Source organism: Meriones unguiculatus (genome assembly GCF_030254825.1).
Source record: "Meriones unguiculatus strain TT.TT164.6M chromosome 13 unlocalized genomic scaffold, Bangor_MerUng_6.1 Chr13_unordered_Scaffold_33, whole genome shotgun sequence".
NCBI classification, from domain to species: domain Eukaryota; kingdom Metazoa; phylum Chordata; class Mammalia; order Rodentia; family Muridae; genus Meriones; species Meriones unguiculatus.
This window is the reverse complement of record NW_026843645.1, coordinates 773370-789324: the sequence shown is the minus strand read 5'-3', so window position 1 is coordinate 789324 and position 15955 is coordinate 773370. Positions and strand designations below refer to the sequence as shown.

At 35.9% G+C, this 15955-nt stretch overlaps 1 pseudogene; it reads left to right on the top strand.

Moving 5' to 3' along the window:
* The first annotated feature begins 1206 nt into the window (after positions 1-1206).
* Positions 1207-15955, top strand: part of LOC132650787 (zinc finger protein 658B-like) — an 82100-nt pseudogene continuing 67351 nt past the window's right edge.

Below are 15955 nucleotides of genomic sequence, written 5' to 3'. Positions count from 1 at the left end.
TCTGCCTGTTCCTGCCTCCACGAATGCATGGATTAAAGGCACGTAGCAGCACACCTGGCTGTGTCCTGTAGGTTTTAAAGAAAAGCAACAGTGTAAAAACAGCACTGCTTTAAGTATACTGATAATCATTATGATCTCACAATTCCATTTACCTCAATGTCAGGTATCTGATTTGTGTTTGCAAGGCATTCCTTAAGATAGAAGAAAATAAAATAATGTTGTAACAGAAAATACCATTTAAATCATATAGACATTACAGCTACTGAGTTGAAATGCCAATCTGTTTAGTCTCATTTTATCTACTCAGATATTGTAAGAGGTATACATATTGAATAGGTGATCAGTATGTGTCCAAAACTTTCGAATAACAACCACTGTTACTCATATTCATGCAGTCATATTGTAAAGTTTAGTGAAAGGAGCAGCTTATGAGAGTCAAGAATATTGTTGTGGAGAAACCTTAATCCCTATATGACATGTCTATGATGAACAAAAAACAAACTGTGTTAATTCAGTGAGGGAATCCTTTATTATTCTTGTAATTTAAATAGGTATATCATATGTCACAATGTTTGGAAGGCACATGAGCAGAGGAATATTGAAAGAAGCAGTGTACCTGTCTTTCTCCAAGAACAATTAATATTGTAGTAATCCCCACTTTGAGTAGATTTTCTGAATGCGATAAACGGTTACTATTAATTGGTTTTGCAACTTCACTGAGAATTCATCAGCAACTAATACTGCTAAAAATACCTATGAATACTAAGAATTTGGAACTTCTTCTGCTTCTCGTGGCTCACTTTGCAAAGGAAGTGTCATTCATACAGTAAAAAAACAATGCAAATGGGATTGCTGTGGTAAAGGTCTGTATTCTAACAATAATATATATATGTATGTATATATAAAACTCTTATAGAAAAATGAAGCTATAAAAGTGAACCACATAACAAATGCTCTTACCATCACAGAGATCTTCAAAAATACCCATAATGAAGGGAAAAACCATTAATGTAAATAACATGATAAAACTTTAAAATTTGATTCTCCTTTACGATTAGATCAATTTATGAAATTAATTAATACAGATAAATATATTTATTAGTGTAAAGCACTGATTGTGGTAAATCTTTCACATGTGGTAATTATCTGTGCAGGCATGCAAGCAGTCGTACTGGAGAGAAACCTTCTAAATGCACTGTATGTGGTAAAGTCTTCTCCTATACCACTGATCTCATAAGGCATAAAAGAGCACACACTGGAGAGAAGCCTTTCAAATGTAATCAATGTGGTAAAGTGTTTGCACAAAAGAGTCATCTCATAAGCCATAGAAGAACACATACTGGAGAGAAACCTTATGAATGTAACCAGTGTGGTAAAGCCTTTGCACAAATCAGTACTCTCTTAAGCCATAAAAGAACACACACTGGAGAGAAACCTTATGAATGTAACCAGTGCAGTAAAGCCTTTGCACAAAAAAGTCATCTCATAAGCCATAAAAGAACACACTGGAGAGAAACCTTATGAATGTAACCAGTGTGGTAAAGCCTTTGCAGAAAACAGTACTCTCTTAAGACATAAAAGAACACACACTGGAGAGAAACCTTATGAATGTAACCAGTGCAGTAAAGCCTTTCCACAAAAAAGTCATCTCATAAGCCATAAAAGAACACATATTATAAAGCAACCTTATGAATATACCCAGTATGATAAAGCCTTTGAACAGCAGAGTGGTATCCACAAACAAGAAAAGACACACAGTGGAGAGAACCCTGGTGAGGGTAATTAGTGTGATAAAGCCTTTGCATGTAATATTCATCTTTTAAGACAACAACGCATTGTGGAGGGAAACCATATGAATATAACTATGTGGCAAAGCCTTTGAACATAACTTCTCCTAATAAATAAAAGAACACATACTGGAAAGAAGCTGTCTGACTGCAATCAATGTGAATAAACTTTTGCACTTCATAATCAATTTCAAACTCATGAAAGAAATCCTAATGGACAAAAAGCCTATGAGTGCTTTTAACAAGGCGAAACTATTCCACATTTGTATAATTTTCATCTTCATGAAAGGATTCATACTGGCGAGAACTTAGGAATGTGTTAAAATGGTGAGGCCTTGCACAAATCTAGAGTCATCATCATCATCAAAATTACCTTACTGGAGAGGAATTCTGTGACTATAAGCAATGTAGAAAGACCTTTGTGTTCTTTGGTCCAATGAGATCCAACAGAACTGAAAAACTAGCTCAATGGAAATGACCTCCCATTTCTGGAGGGGAAAGGGAATAAGGGCAATAGGAAAGGATGGTAGTTCTGGGGGAGAAAATGGAGGGGGACTATGATTGGAATTGAAAGTAAATAAACTTATTTTTAAAAAGAATACAATGAATGGTAAATATCAATTAAATGCAACAGTATTATATAATAAGGTGTTTATGGAAGACTTATTGATAATCCTGATTCTCAACATTTACTGTTTTCAATTGCCTCACTTTACACAAAAAACTTTTAGTTCAGTGGATGAATATGTAGGGAATGTTGAACTAACACCAGCCAGGAAGTTTTCTGAGAGTAACTCAACAGTAGTATCCTGTAGAAGTTTCTTTGTGTACACATACCTATTGTTCCAGGGGTTCTATTGAAAATCATCACAACCCACACTGAATTTTGAGATATGAAGGAGGAGGCTTTCTTTTTCATGTATGACTCTGCTTCTGGCCTAGATGGGTAACCATGTCAATGGTGCGTTTTCTCTGCCTGACTTCATCTGGAGAGTATCTTTAGACATGGAAACCACCAATCAAATTTGATAGATGGCCTTTGACACAGATCCCTGATAACTCTCCCCTCCCTTCAAATATAGGATAATTTGGTTCTGTGTTCTTGTTCTTCTTATTCATATAATAGGAATGTGCTGTTTAATGCAAATCTAGCATTCTTGAATTTCCTAGTATTAAACAATTATCTACACCTATGTTTGGAGCATCCCAGGTACTCCCCAAGGAATATAAGCCACTGTGTTCTGTTTTCTGGAATAAAAGTTGAACTTACTTTCTGAGGTGGCTCCCAGAGTGGCTAACCACTGTTATACTCGTGAGCTTTCCAAGCTTTATACTACTCATCTTCTGCCCCTCATGCCTTCCTGGGCTGGTGGGAAACAGCCCTCCAGGAAGCAAGCATCACATTCTCTGAAATGCCTGTGATAAAATATTTCAGACTGCATAGCATTTCAAATTTCACATGTTTCTGGATTTGAGATGGTCAATCAAACAGTATCTTGGGATGGGACTCATTAAAATGAGTTATACTTAGTGTTTAGTTCAAGGTAAGGTTGCAGGCAAGCTTCATGGTATGAAATCTTCTAAGGTGAGTACAGTGGCCCATGGAAAATAAATACAAGCAGAAATTTTATTTTTCTGTTTTTAATAGCTGAGTACTGTTCTGATAATGTAAGGGTGAATGGCAGGGGAGAGGAACTCTCCTTTTGAGTAGTCTACGGGAAGGGGATGGGGGAAGGTGGAGGGAGGGACCAGTAGGAGTTGAGGGAGTGACCTTCAATCAGCATATATAATGAATAAATTGTGAATAAATTGTGAAAAATAAAAACAATTAATAAACTAACATATAGTAAGAAAAACAAAGCAGAACAGCAAAAATTTGAGTCTAGTTTGGTTAACTGCCCTCCCTCAAAGAAAAGAAAGAAGATATATAGAAAGAAAAGAAAAACAGAATCTTTGTCTTTGTCACCTTTCTTCCCTGTGAACTCAGTTGAAGATCATTATGCAATGGAGAACATGATTCTCTCTCTGAAGTTTATGTTACCATAGAAGTAGGATTCAAACCTGAAACTAATGGCAGAGTTTCCTAGTTAACATATCAAATCAAACCTACCTGCCATTTTCTCTCAGAAATCCTTCAGTCCTTCCATGTTATCTGTCCGTCCAGGCTAGTACAGCCCATGCAATACCCTGAATTCTCCTTCCCACGGCCTGAGATAACCTTACCCCCCCCCCTCACCCACATATAGGCAAACTATTTTGGCTACCTGGTTCTGTCAAGCGCCATGCAGGAGCAACAGCAGAACAGCTGTAGAACTCATGGAATGTGGCTCCCTTGTTAGCATAATCATGATGAGTTTGTCTTGGAGAAGCATAATCCCAAGAACTGATTTTCCTGATGACTTTGTGTTCTTATGTAGCATATCTCTGCTTGTTGCCCTTGCGATGCCCATATTCCTTACAACATGAGTTGTATGAAAACTCTAAGAAAGCTTCTATCTCATCACTGGGCAATATCACTGGCATTTAAAATTAACAATGCTTGATCTCTTTTCACATGTTTACTGGAGCAGTTTAATGAATTAACCACTGCCCTTGAAAGGAGCCATAGATGTAGATTGTTAGCAATAGCCATTACATTTAGAAAGAATTTGGAAAAATAGATTGTTTAACAAATTCAGGGAGGATGTTTTTGCTAATGTAAAAAATCTTGGAGAACAATTTAAAGTTAAGAAAAGTACACTCTTAATAGAAAAGCAGGGACGCTTTAAGGTTGATGAGCAGAAAAAATAGCCCAAGGCAGCATTGGCTGTCTGGGCACCCTCAAACTGGGTCTAAAACTGAGACAGCAGTTGTTTCCCCTATATTTGTTTTTCCTCTCAGCTTCTTGATATGATTTCATAAAAATGATTAATGAGTAGATGCACACCCCTTCAAGATTTAAAGTACAGGTGCCAGTACCATGCCATTTTTTATTACTGTTGTGCTATATTACTACTTGAGATCTCACATGAAGATACCTCCAGAAAAGCTTTTATTGTACAGGCATTTTTTTAAAAATCAATTCTGGATTTTTTGTTTTTCTGTATGAAACTGAGTCTTGTTCTTTCAAGGTCTGTAATGAGTTGTGCTTGTATTTTGATTGGAATTGCATTGACTCTTTAGATTTCTTTTGGCAGAGTGGCCATTTTTACTATGTTAATCATACCAATTCTGGAGAATGGGAGATCTTCTGATATCTTCCTTGAAGTTCTTTTTTTTTCATACAAGTCATTCACTTGCTTGATTAGAGTCACACCAAGATACTTTATGTTCTTTGTGGCTTTTGCGAAGGGGTTTTGTTTCTCTAACTTCCTTCCAAGCCCATTTGTCTCCTGTATGCAGGAGTGCTTCACTTTTTTATAAATTTAATTTTGTATCCAGTCATTTTGATGAAGTTGTTTATCAGCTGTAGGAATTCCCTGGTTGAATTTTTAGTGTTATTCATGGATACTATCACATCATTTGCAACACAAGCTGGACTGGATGTGGAGAAAAGTGAACCCTCCTTCATTGCTGGTGGGAATATAAACTTCTACAACCACTTTGGAAATCAATCTGGTGTTTTTTTTTTTTTTGTTTTTTTTTTCAGAAAATTATGAATAGTGCTACTAGAATATTCAGTTATACCAACCCTGGGCACATATTCAGAAGATTGTCAACCATACAACAAGGACATTTGCTCAACTATGCTCATAACAGATTTATTGACAGTATCTAGAATCTGGAAACAATTTAGATGTCCCCAAACCGAGGAATGGACACAGAAATTGTGGCACATTTATACAATGCAATACTATTCAGCAATTAAAAACAAGGAAATCAGCAGGCAAGTGGATGCAACTAGAAATGATCACTCTGAGTGAGGTATCCAGAAGCAGAAAGGCAGTCATGGTATATACTAACTTATATGTGGATATTAGTCATATAATATAGGGTTTAAAAATACTAAAATCTAGAGTCCTAAAAGATCTAAACAACAGGAAGAACCCTAAGGAAGATGCTTAATCCTCATTCAGAAAGGCAAATGGGATAGACATCGGTAATGGGAGAAGATAGGGAACAGGGCAGGAAACTACCACAGAGGGCCTCTGAAAGAATCTACATAGCAGGGTATTGAAGCAGATGATTAGACTCATAGCCAAATTTTGGGCAGAAAGCATGGATTAATATGGAAGATTCAGGAGGTAGAAAGACCTGGATGTGAGAGGCCCTCCACAAGGAGGCCAATTGAGCCAAAAAATATGGGCCCAGGGGGTCCTGTTCCAACCAAGGACCACGCATGAAGAACACCTAGAACCCCTGCTCAGATGTAGCTCATAAGTATCTCAGTTTCCATGTGAGTTCCCTATTAAGGGTAACAGGAGCTGTGTCTGACATGAATTCAGTGGAAGGCTCCTTGATCACCTACTCCTGGAAGGTGCAGCCTTGCCAGGCTGCAGAGGAAGAAGGTACAGTCATTCTTCGTAAGACTTGATAAGTCCCCTATCAGTGGACTAGGAGAGGGGCATAGAGGTAGAATAGGGAGGTAGGTTGTAACTGGTGGAAGATGAGGGATGTGCTTACAGCCAGAAAATAAAGTGGATAAATTATAATAACAAAAAAGAAAAAAATGAGGTTTTTTTTTTTCCTGAAATGGCTGGACTCAGGCAACTGTCTCTTAAAAACAACTAGAAAGAATAGTATTTCATCTCTTCACATTTTCCTTTTTCCTGTGATACTATATATAATAAAGACCCTTGATAAAATTCAGTGGTTTGTCATATATTCCTAGTATTATAATATTGTAAAATATTGTACAAATCAAATTTTGGTATGTTAAGTGTGTAAAAGTAGTTTATGAAAAAAGTCGCTTGAATTTTCAAAAGAGCAAAGAATGATTTCTCAAAACTCAGGAGGGTGAAAATGAAAGGAAAATTGATGGAAGAATAAATAATATATAAATAAGTTAATATATCTTACACAGTAATTATAACATTTTGGTTATTGAGATTTAAAGATAGACACAGAATATTTCTCAAGTAAACAATGTAAGCTATTATTAATAGCTCTTATGCATGCACCCTGTAGTATTTCTTTATATTATTCCTTTTGTCACTGAAATGTGTTCTTTGACAAGTCATGCCACTACATCCTGATGTTCAGGCTCTAATACTGATTATTCAGTTCTTATTTCAGGGTACTGACTGCTTATAGCCCAATTAGGAGTGAAGTCAGACAATGTTTGATTTCTGTGTCTAGCTAAGGTCACAATTTTTGATGATACATTTTTAATTCATTCATAATTTCAAAGTAAAATGATTGACTTTCTTGAAATGTTAAATGTTCTGTCTCTCACACATGCACACCCCCCCACATATACATAATGCATGATACATGTAATAGGAATTATTGGCAACACAAGACTTGAAATTGAAAGAGCCAAAAGAGGGCTGTATGGGAGATTTTGTACGGGGAGAACAGAGAAAAGAGAAAAAAAATGTGATTATATTAAAATCTCGAAAAACAAATGCACATGTTTTCCATGAATGAAAAAATTGAATAATATAATATTTTGCACTAATGTGATTCAGGACAATCAAGTCTATTCTATCTTAGCACACAGTCAGCTGTATTTCAGTAAACATGAGTATAGATGTGTGCTGAACCTGCATAAGTCATTTGTTGGTTTCATATGGATAATGGTGGAACTCCTCATTCAGAGTGTACAGTATATATTCTCTTTAAATTGACTCAAGAATTTTAGGTATTTTTTGTGTGTGAACTGGATAATATAAAGATCCCCTAAACTTTCTAGGTCCACTTTCTTCCACTGTCTCCTTCCATCCTTTTACACCGAGATGCTATCTAACCTGTGTAAAGAGTGTTCAGTAGATGCAGCAGAAGAATGGATATTTTTTGTCTAGTCCATTCTGTTAGTTCATGTCTTTCTATTGGAGAACTGAACATCCAAGTTGAGAGTTTTCAATGAACAATGTTTATTATTTCCCTTTATTTCGTAGTTATGGTGTGGGGGGTTGCCTCTTTTTATTTGATGCTTGGGATTATTCACTTTTTGTCTTTTATTGGGTGTGCTTAACATTTTTAGATAGGAGTTTTGCTTCTATTGGCTTCTGTAGTGAAGGAGTTTTACAGAGATATTGCTCATATTTGGTTTAATTGTGCAATATATTTTTATTCACCATTTATTATTGAAAGTTCACTGGATATAGTAATAAGAATCCCTTAAAGATTATATACAATCTGTCTCAGCCATTCTAGGTTTAGAATTTTTCTTAAGAGATCAGGAGTTACTCTAATGAGCCTGAATTTATATGCAACTTAGTCTTTTCAACTTGCAACTTTTAATATACCTTCTTTGTTTAATATAATTTTCTTTACATTTAGGTTTTGATTTTATATGCTGAGCACAATTTCTTTTCTGGTAGGCTTTGTTGTTTTCTATACTTTTTGTAGGCTACGCCTTCTTCATTAGGTTAAGGATATATTATATTATTTTGCTGAAAATATTTCTGGGATTTTGATGTGAGTTTTGTCTTCTTCCTCTATTTCTGTTATTCATAAATTATTTTTTTGCACTTTTTAGATATTCTGGATCTTTTGTGCATGGCTATTTAACATTTCTTGTGATGCAAATATCCAGTTGTTGTTGTTTCTTTGTTCTTGTTGTTCATAATCATCTTCATCTTCATCTCTTCGTCCTCCTCCTGCTTCTCTTCTTGCTCCTCTTCCTCCTTTTTTTCTTTTCAAAATAGTCACTTTACTCATATACTCACCCTGATTAAAGTTTTTCCTTCCTCTAATCCTGGCAACTCTTTCCCATCTCCCCTTCTATCCTGTTTAAATTCACCCTCATATAAAACAAGGAGGGCTATAATGTATAATAAGAAAGTAAAATAAAGAAAAGACAAAAACAATCACATCTTATTAGAAAAAACAAACAAAAGAAAAAGAGCTCAAGGGGGGAAAAGATGTAGACTTGTTCACACATGCAGAAACCTCATAAAATATTAAACACAAAACAATAGTACACAAAGAGGGTCCATGTAGCTTTAAAACTAGTAAAAACACTTCAGCAAACTAAAATGAGAACTGTGATAAAATTTTTAAAATGCATGCCAAAATTACAGGACATGAAAATCCAAACGTGCCAGTGAGTGAAAATTTTGGCCATCTACCTTTTGGAATGTATGCTTAAAAGTACAATTAAGAATAGTTCCTTGGATAAAATGAGTGTACCTTGGAGACAACTACATTTTCATTTGCAAGCACTTATCAATTAGAGATAGGGCTAGGGACAACATTAAATGCCTTGTGCATGATGCATCAGTCTCTCACAGCTTATATATTCTTCAGTTCTCTTAATTTATAATGCTTTCTTCTTTGATATCCTCTATCCTTCCTGGCTCTTATACTCTTCTGGCTGAATTACTCAAGAACCTGGAGGGCATATTCTGAGGTCTCTCACTGACTGTCTATTTTCTCTATGGGTCTCTGAATTTGTTTCCATCAGCTGCAGGAGGAAGCTTCTTTCATGATGGACGAACAAGATACTGTTCTGAGTATAGCAGAATGGTGGCAAGGGCCACTTTTATTACTTTTAGTAGTATGTAGTATTTGCTTTTTCCCTACAACCCTGCTCTATGTAATTTCTATTTCTTGATCAATAATCCAGTGTCAGGTGTGGATTGCATCATGTGAAGTGGACCTTAAGTCAAACTATAGATTGGTTATTTACTCCTACAACTCTTGCACTGATATGTCTTACAGGTAGGACTATGTTATTGTTCAAAAATTTGGTAGCTGGGTTAGTGCATATATTTCTCCTCTTGTAGTTGCAGAGGACTTCCCATATCAAAGTTGCTAGAATGTAAGTGTGAAGGTTCTATGTAGGCACAAGCTCTATTTATCTATGTTCAATGTAGTTTAAGTGTTGTCTCCAGAAATAGGGCACTGCAGTCAATTTATGGAAAGCTGCTATAGTCTTGGCAAAAGCCTGTATTGTTTTGGCGTTACAATCACACTACTTTGGCCAATATCTCAGTTAAATATAAACCATTACCAGTACTGGATGCTTAACTTAGTGACAAGATATTCCCAGTTGGAACTTTCTCCTTGTGTGGTGATTTCATTTATATTGGCTTCTTATATGTATATATTTTAGAAAGTTTCTATTGCATTAGGTTTCCACTGTACCAAACAAATGACCCTTAATTTTACCTGTCTTTCCTCATGTTACCTTTTCATTGCCCTCTTCCTTTCCCAATCTCCTTCAATTCTATCTTTTTAGCCTACCTTCCACTTGTACCAAGTATTTTAGTTCCCTTTCCTATGGAGAAATCTCTGCCTCCCCTAACCTCCAGTTCTTAATCTGTATGTATCCCCTGTTGTATTATGTTCAGTTGCTTGCATATCATACATCTTGCAACTAATATATATGTAAAGCAAATGCATACCCTATTTGTCGTTGGGGGTCTAGGTTCTCTCACTCTCAGTTACCTGCAAAGGTGCATTTACCTTCATGTTTAATGATTTGATTTTTTCAATGCCTGATTGATATTTGATTATGTAAATGCACTAGTACTATAACAAAAATATAAATACACACTGGAAAGCTAGAAATACACACTGGAAAACAGATAAAATCTTCACAAATGGTGCTGACCAAATTAGATGCCTATATGTAGAAACATGGAAATAGATGCTTATTTTCCCTGAAAAGTCACCTCCAAATGGATTAAATCCTCACCAAAGTTTATATACATTTAAAGTCTTGAAGTCAGCACAGCTATTTGACAAAGATCTAGCATAGCTGAGTTGCATATTACAATAGCCTTCATACTTTCTTTCAGCCTTGGTCTTGATCTCCACTTGCTACATGCTTAGAGGGCCTTCAATACATGTACAACCTGGGGCCATTGGAGCAATGGGAATTTTTTTCATGAATCATTTATGCCGTCATCCTGAAGTACTGCTTCTAAGCTTCCCCAGAAAAATCCTGAGCATACTGCTCCTCTCATTTTAAGGGGAAATATCAATTATCTGGCCCTACATGAATGTTTTTCTCATGGAAGTTGTAACTCACATAAAAATGGCAGAAAACTCCTTATGAGACTTCAGTTCCAAGATAGTCTTGCACAATCTACCCCCATGCTTCCCCAAGAAGAAAATAATCAGAACAACATACTCTTAAAAAGGCAAACAAAGTTTCTAGAGCTAGGAGAGTTGATAGTAATTGAGATTAAATACCTTGTACTGCTGTATCCTCAGATGAATACTTGGCATATAAGATTACGAGTTACATACGGTATGCCCTCAATGATTAGATAAAAATGTAAATGAATGGCTGGAGACATGTTCACCTTACACTAGGATCTATAATGATGGACAAAGAATGTTTTCTATAAATGATTTTTAAAATGAGGTATTAGGACCTCCTTTTCCTAAAAATATCAGCTTTCACAGTCTCACTGTGGTGTTGTATGACCAAAATAATGAAAGAATATTTAGATTTAGTACATAAGTAAATTCTACAAAGATATGAGTTATAGACAATGCATTATGCCAGGAATTTAATAACAACTGTTGCTGCTTTGGCATAAATTGTTTTTCATGAGGCTGTCCATTAAAATATAATAATATACTTCTTGGGACAAAGCAATATGCCCAGGCTGGCTTGAAGATTTTCTATCTATTGCCTTTGAATCTGAGAATGTGTCCAACCTGAGAATGGGCTTTCAGGCTGTGGCAAATATGCCTCCAGATTCTCAAAAATGTCATGTTATGGCATTGATGAAGAAAAATGATAGTAAAAAGAGAAGGTTTATCAAAGATGACTAAATTTATGACCAAGAAACAATTAAAACACCTGTCTAGAGACAAAAATGATATAATCTATGTTTTAGAACAAGGTGAATCTCTCTTTTATTATTGAAATCTGTCTAAATAAAGAAGTACTCTGACTGCCAGTGAATCAAGACTCTAAGTTTCCTTGGACAACCATGTCTGACTCATTTCTGCTCTACCTTATCCTTCCCTCCTCTCTGGATACTATCAAAGGCTGGGGCTGGTCCCCAATCTTTTGCCACACTTTCTTTTCTTTCACACTAGGGTGAATACTCACAACTGAAGATCTAGAGCTATATGCTTCAGAGTAGATAGGACATGTGAAATCTGTGTTCTAGATTTGAGTTACCTAAATCAACATCATCATTTATATTTCTATCTACTTATGTGCATAACATTTCACTTATCTATATCAGTTGAAGGATATTTAGGTGTTCTCATTTTGTACCTATTGTGAACAGAATAGCAATGAGTATGGTTGAGAAAATATTTTTGAAGAGTATGTTGAGTCCATTGTGCATATGTCAAGGAAAGATATAAGTGGTTCATATGGTAGATTTATTTTCATAATTTTGAGAATTCTGCACACTGATTTCTGCTGTGGATGTACAATTTTGCAACCTCCCTTTGCCAGAGGTCCAGGTTTTTGCCTGTCCAACAGAAGCTGTCAACTGTCAACCCAATTCCTGTTTCCTCCAGAAAAATAAAATACTAAGGGAAAAGTATATAGTACCTGTATTATTTATCACAATTACTATTATGTAATTAAATTTTGAATACTTATATGTCCACGAATTAAGAAGTAACATGTATAACTTAGTAAAATGTTTTTTTCAGATGTGGTTTCTATTCTGAAATAGAGTGTATCTATATAACATTGCTTAAATGGAGAACTCTTTTGGTTACGGTTAGATATACATTTTATATAAACTTACTAAGCGTAGGGGTAAATAATTTCATTGAAGACACTAAGGTATTTTATTATAGTCCAGTTATTAGACTTAATGATGGGTGAGTCAGGGTACTTGAGAAAGATCCCCAAAATAACAGTTGTGCTAACAGATAAGCACAGAGCCATGCAGGCCAGGACCAAGCCCAGAGGATCCTCAAAGGACAGGAAAGTCACTGCCATGGGCAGGCACTTGTTTCTCTCAAGGTTTGGGTACTCTTGAATTCAGCAAGGGATACATTCCTGCTGATCTGTGGAGAGAAAGTAAATCAACATCTCAACTCCTACAAGTCATTCCATGTTCAGTCCATGAAGAGATTTCCAATGATATTTTGTGCATCCTATCACATTCTCTTTTACTATAGTACCAAGAAGGACACTAAACATACATTATTTGTCTTTGTCATTTGAGGTATTGGTTGCCTAAGTTTTTTTTTTTTTCTAGCTAGATCTATGATTAAAGATGGTGAGTATTTTTTGTGTGTTTCTCAGTAAATTGTGTCTTATTTATGCTTCATTCTGTCACCCATGTTTATCATTAATTTTTACAATATATTCACCTTGTATCCCAATTGTAACCCCCTCCCACATCTACTCTATGACCCACTATTCCTCCCCACCCCTCCCCTATTCTTCTCCTGTGTTCTCTGATAGGGAAGGTCCTAATAGACCCTAGCATATCAGGTTCCATTAAGACTCCCTGTATCCTATTCATCTGTGGGCTGACTAGGAGACCCCACCAGGGAGAAGTGATCAAGAAGCATGTAACCGAGTTCAGAGACTGTCTCTTCTCCCCTTATTAGGATTCCCATATGGAGACTGAGCTGTCCATGGGCTACATCTGAACAGGGCTTCTAAGTCCTCTCATGCTCTTTGGTTGATGAATCAGTCTCTTGAGGGCCTCAGGACCCAGATTTTTTGCTTTGTTGATCTCCTTGTGTGACTCCTGACCCCTTCAGGTCCTTCTCTCGCCCACTTCTTCAATAAGACTTTTTGTGCTCTATACATAATTTTGTGGTGGGTGTCTGCATCTGCTTCAATCACCTGTTGAGTGGAGTCACTTAGTGTTCATCCATGGAAGGCTGTTATCCTGTTCTCTGTTCTATGGGTTCTGGCATCTATCCTGTTTTCTTTTCTGAATGTGAATTAAGCATCTTCCCTATGTTTCTCCTTTTACTTTAGCTTTTAAATTATCTAGATTTTAGTATGTCCAATCTATATTGTATAGGTAATGTCCACTTATAAGTGAATATATACCATACATGGATTTCTGCTTCTGGGATACATCACTCAGGGTGATCTTTTTAGTTCTAACCATTCGTCTGCAAATTTCATGATTTTCTTGTTTTTAATACCTGAGTAGTATTTCCTTGTGTAAATTTACCACAATTTCTGTATCCATTCCCCCATTGAGGGACATCTAGTTTGATTCCAGTTTCTGGCTATTGTGAATAAAGCTGTTATAGTCATAGTTGAGCAAATGCCCTTGTTGTATGGTTCAGCATCTTTCTGATATGTCTAGGAGGTGTTTAGCTGGGTCTTGGGGTAGCAGTATTCCAAGTTTTCTGAGAAAGCACCAGACTGATTTCCAAAGTGGTTGTACAAGTTTACATTCTCACCAGCAATGGAGGAGGGTTCTCCTTTCTGCACATCTTCTCCAGCATGAGTTGTCCCTTGAGTTTTTGATCTTAGCCATTCTGATGTGTGTGAGGTGGAGTCTCAGAGTCATTTTGATTTTCATTTCTCAGATTTTTAAGGACGTTGAGCATTTTTAAGTGTTTCTACACCATTCAATATTCCTCAGTTGAGAATTTATCTTTAGCTCCGTATCCAATTTTTTATTGGATTATTTGATTTCTTGGGTTCTTTATGTATTCTGGTTATTAGCCTTCTGTCAGATGCAGAGTTGGTGAAGATCCTTTCCCAGTCTTTAAGCCATCATTTTCTTCTGCTGACAGTGTCCTTTGCTTTAGAGAAGATTTTCAGTTTCATGAGGTCCCATTTATTGATTGTTGATCTTAGAGCCTGTGCTGCTAGTGTTCTGTTCAGGAAGTTGTCTCCTGTGCCAATGAGTTCAAGCCTCTTCCTCACTTTTTAAATAACAGATTAAGAGTGTTAAATTTATGTTGAGGTATTTGATCCACAAGGACTTTACTTTTATGCAGGGTGATAAGTATGGATCTATTTCTATCATTCTATATGTGGACATCCAGTTAGACAAGCACCATTGGTTGAAGATGTTCTTTTTTACATTGAATGGTTTTAGCTTCTTTGTCAAAAATCAGGTGTTGTAGGTGTGTGGGTTTATTTCTGGTTCTTTGATTCAATTCCACAGATCCACCAGTATGTTTCTATGCCAGTACCACATTGTTTTTACTATTTCTCTGCAGTATAGCTTGAAATTCAGGATGGAGATACCTCCAGAAGTTTTTTTTTATTTCTATTTTTATTTATTTATTTATTTATTTTTGTACTGGGTTCTTTTAACTATTCTGGCTTTTTTTGTGTTTTTATGTGATGTTGAGAATTGTTCTTTCAAGGTCTGTAAAGAACTGTGTTGGTATTTTGATGGGAATTGCATTGAATTTCTATATTTCTTTTGGTAGGATAGCCATTTTGTTGTTATTCCTACTGATCCATGAGTATGGGAGATCATTCCATCTTATGATATCTTCTTCAATTTCTTTCTTCAAAAACTTGAATTTTTTTTATACAGATTTTTCACTTGCTTGGTTAGAGTCACACCATTGCACTTTATGTTATTTGTGGCTATTGCAAGGTTCCCCTCCCCCCAATTTCTTTCTCAGCCCTCTTGTCTTTTCTATACAAGAGGGCTTCAGATATTTTTTTAGTAACTTTGTATCCAGCCACTTTTGCTGAAGGTGTTTATCAGCTGTAGTAGTTCTCTGGCAGAATTTTTAGGTTCACTCATGTATATTATCATATCATCTGTGAATAGTGATACTTTGACTTCTTCCTTTCTTTTTTGTATACCCTTGATTTGCTTTAGTTGTTTTACTGTTCTAGCTACAACTTCCAGTACTATGTTGAAGAGAAAGGAGAGAGTGAGCAAGCTTGACTTGTCTCTGATTTCAGTGGGATTGATTTGAATTGCTTTCCATTTAGTTTGATGTTTGCTATAGGCTTGTTGTATATTATCTTTACTGTGTTTAGGCATGTGCCTTTTATCTCTGATATCTCTAAGTCTTTAAATATTAATTGATCTTGAATTTTATTAAATGTTTTTCAGCATCTATTGAGATGATCATGTGGTTTTTTATTTCTCAGTTTGTTTATGTGGTGGATTTCACTAATGGATTTCTGTATATTGTACCTC